The following is a 3,847-nucleotide window of genomic DNA, read 5'->3' on the forward strand; positions in this document are numbered from 1 at the left end:
AGCGATACAAGTCCTTTCTTCATTAAGCCACACTTTATTCTTCCTCGATACAAACTTTTAGTACATGGTAATTCCCCAGTCAGTACGTTTCTCGTCACTTTAAATTTAACAACTTTTTTGATACATGCTATAAACCACAGTGATTCACGATCTCGATACTTTTCTCTCTACGAGTGCAAAACACACACTAACTCGAAACAGAATCGTAAATTACTCGAAACTCACTGTGACTAATGTTCGCTTTATCATACATTCATTCATTCCCGCTGGCTTTCTCTGCCAGGCTTATATACAAACAAAGACGCATCTCGATCATTCAAGGAGTTCCCTGATAATTTGAGAAACTCAGACACGCTTGTGCCAGCAGTGGCAAGTGACTTCTGCTGGCGTAACAATATATAACTTGTCCATTGATTATAGCTACTTGTGATATTCCCAAGACTTTTTATTTGGCCCGGCATGGCCAGGTGGTTAAGGCACTCGACTCGCAATCTGAGGGTGGGTCGCGGGTTCGAATCCTCGTCCCACCAAACATGCTCGCCCTTTCAGCCGTGGGGGCGTTATAATGTGACGGTCAATCCCACTATTCGTTGGTAAAAGAGTAGCACAAGAGTTGGCGGTGGGTGGTGATGACTAGCTGCCTTCCCTCTAGTCTTACACTGCCAAATTAGGGACGGCTAGCGCAGATAGCCCTTGCGTAGCTTTGCGCAAAATTCAAAAAACAAACAAACAAACTTTTTATTTAAATTTCCTAAAATATTTGGTGTCTTGTTTATAGTTCTCAAAGGTCATTTATAATGTACATAACTTTTTATTGAAAATAATCTAGAAAGAAAAATATGAAAAATAAAATTGCTCCATATATACTTAGGGATCAATTAGTTTTCATTTTGTTTTTTGCCTTAATAGACCTTTCACTAGCATTCAAAATTTTGGAGATTTATACAATACAAACTTCAGTATAAATATATGTAATCAACTAAAGAAATTTTGTAGCATTATATTTAAAATGTTGAATGTAGACAGAAACAGTTCTACTTACTGGGCACATATTTTCCATGTGATTGAGTCAGCATTGGTCAGTAGGTATGAAGGAGGAGTTATTTTGACTTCAAACTTTGGCAAAACTATAAAACAAATTTAAAAATCCACCAGTTTTTAAATTATTCCAATACATTCTAGGAAAATATGGTATAATATTTCTTAGGGTTCAAGTATATTTTGTAATGAAAAACAAATAGGAATGAAAGAATATCCCACGAATAAATACAAAATGAGTAAATCATATTTTACTTTAAATAGAACAAAATTAGTTTTCTTAAACTATCATACTTGTAACTTTTAAGATATATTCAGAAACTTTATTTTTGATGATAATCTTTAGGTGATATGATCTAGAGGAAGTTTTGTTCATGAAAAGAAAATTAAGGATTGGATTCATGTTACTAGCTTTATGTAATGGACTTTCCTTTCACATCAACAAACCATGCATCACTTCTATGAAACTTACTGGTTTATCATTACTATATTAACAGCTTGAGTTACATTATTATTTGTTTCAAATTTTTAATGATTTACTGCTGAAAATTTGATTTAAAGCTTAAGATTTTTTAAGTCGGGATATTTACTACACTAATATGGTTAATTTTGCTTCCATCAATTACTTTTTGTTAAGTATTGAAATAGATTACAAATTTATTATGCATTTGTCAACAAACTTAAATCAGGCCTCTGTATAGAAAGTAACTGGCTTTTCCCAATTGTGCAACACATTAACACCAAGCAGAAAGCTGACACATTACAACTTCACATTTAATAGTGTAAAAAAGTACTACAATTGGCTATTATTGATGTTATAGTTAATAATTTATACTGTGCTAGAATAAATGAAGAACAAAATATATTCAACAAACTGTCATATAATTACTTTGGTCTATGAAGCTATTTCAACTGTAAAAGTAAATTTTATATTAAATTAAAAAAAGGACTTTTATTAGTTTGAATTTTAACCTTCAATATCCAAAATGTGATAAAGTATTTAAATCAAGTATGTAAATACTTTTGTGCAACCAACAATAAAATTATTAAATTTATGACAAATAAAAAAGGGATCACCATAACCTTATGATTGACAGATATAGAATAACACACACAGAGAGCTATTAAAAACAGCATAATCTCCAAGAGCTAGTTCTATATGAAAACACTTAAAAATAATTTGGTATTACAGTAAGTTAAACCATTTTTATTCTTGAATCATGTGATGAGCCTTCTACTGTAACTTAATTTATTCCTTGCTCTTTCCTATGTTAATAATAATTACAGTTATCTTGTATTTGTTATTAATTCCTGTCAAAAGCTACTTTGATTTAAATACTTGTAAACTTAGTTACACAAACTCCTTTGATTGGTACTAAGAACATTTATGCACAAGCTTATGCAAAAACATTAAAATATGACAAATCATCCCTTAGAAGAAAATGATAAGAAAAAAAATGACAGCTTCATCATTTTAAAACAACATAAACCATACAGAGAATGATTCTGTACTCAGTTAACATAACCACTTAGGAAAATATTGCATAAGGGAAGCTAGAATTACTTGATTCAATGAGGATGAGCAACATGTCTACCATACTTGCTGGCGAATAAGGTGATACTTTTTACTCTTAAAACCACCACCCATTATCTTATACACAGGTTTAAATATAGAGTTCCACTAAGGTAGCTACAAGTAAAAAAACAGGTTGGCTCACAATGAGTTTAAGAAATAAAATCAAAGAACAGCATCATAACTTTAAGAAATTTAAATTGAGTGGTATGATAGGAGACTTAGAAGATTATAGAAGATCAAGAATATTGGTGAAACCGGAAATTAGAACATCAAAAAGGATGTATGAGAAAAAGGTTGGCTGAAAATGTAAAAATTAACAGTAAGGATTTCTTTAAATACATTAAGGGAAAACGAAATGTTAGAATAGGGATAGGACCCTTGAGGGATGATAATGAAAGGCTAATATCTAATGATTACGAGATGGCTGGGTTATCAAATTTTACTTTTTCTTCAGTTTTTATTAATGAAGATTTAAACAGTATTCCACATCTTGATCAGTTGATAAATGGAAACAAGATTGAACAAGGTAACTGCATTACATTTGAGCTGGTTAAGAAAAATTGGGAAGTTTAAAGAATGATAAGGCTACTGGGCCAGGTAATATTTCTCCAAGGGTTTTGAAGGAGGTTAAAGATTGGGTATGCGAGCCACTTGCTACTAATTTTTTTTGTCAGTCCTTGAATAGTGGGCAGGTACCAGAGGATTAGAATTTAACTAATGTAACTCTACTTTTAAAGGGAGGTGATAAAAATTGTCCCAGTAATTATAGACCCATTAGTGTTACATCAGTTGTGGGAAAGATTTTGGAAAGTCTGTTAAAAGATGCTTTGCAAAGTCATTTACCAAAGTTCAGAATTTTATTGGACAGTCAACATGGTTTCACTAAAGGAAAATCTTGCCTTACGATTCTTTTGACATTCTTTGAAAAGGTTACTGCTTATGTAGATGAGGGTAGGAGGAGTGTAGATTTGGTGTATCTGGATGTTCTGAAAGCATTTGACAAGGTGCCACATAAAAGGCTTATAAAAAAAAAAAAATTATCTCTATAGATGTGGTGGATAAGTTAGAAAATTGATAGAAGAGTGGCCGGATGGAAGAAAGCAGAGAGTTGTAACAAATGGAGTTCAGTCAAACTGGATTAATGTCACAAGTGGGGTACCTCAGGGCTCAGTCTTAGGACCTTTGCTCTTTTTGGTTTACATCAATGACATAGATGATGTAATAGACAATAAA

General features: G+C 32.1%; 1 long non-coding RNA gene across 1 annotated transcript in view; it reads right to left on the reverse strand.

Annotated features, from left to right (window-relative positions):
- Positions 1-1,031: 1,031 nt before the first annotated feature.
- Positions 1,032-3,847, reverse strand: part of LOC106476796 — a 9,813-nt gene continuing 6,997 nt past the window's right edge. Inside the window, exon 4 of the long non-coding RNA XR_001291932.2 lies at positions 1,032-1,127. This is a non-coding gene — a long non-coding RNA (uncharacterized LOC106476796). The remainder of the gene's footprint in view (positions 1,128-3,847) is intronic.

Source organism: Limulus polyphemus, unplaced genomic scaffold (genome assembly GCF_000517525.1).
Source record: "Limulus polyphemus unplaced genomic scaffold, Limulus_polyphemus-2.1.2 Scaffold11627, whole genome shotgun sequence".
Taxonomy (NCBI): Eukaryota; Metazoa; Arthropoda; class Merostomata; order Xiphosura; family Limulidae; genus Limulus; species Limulus polyphemus.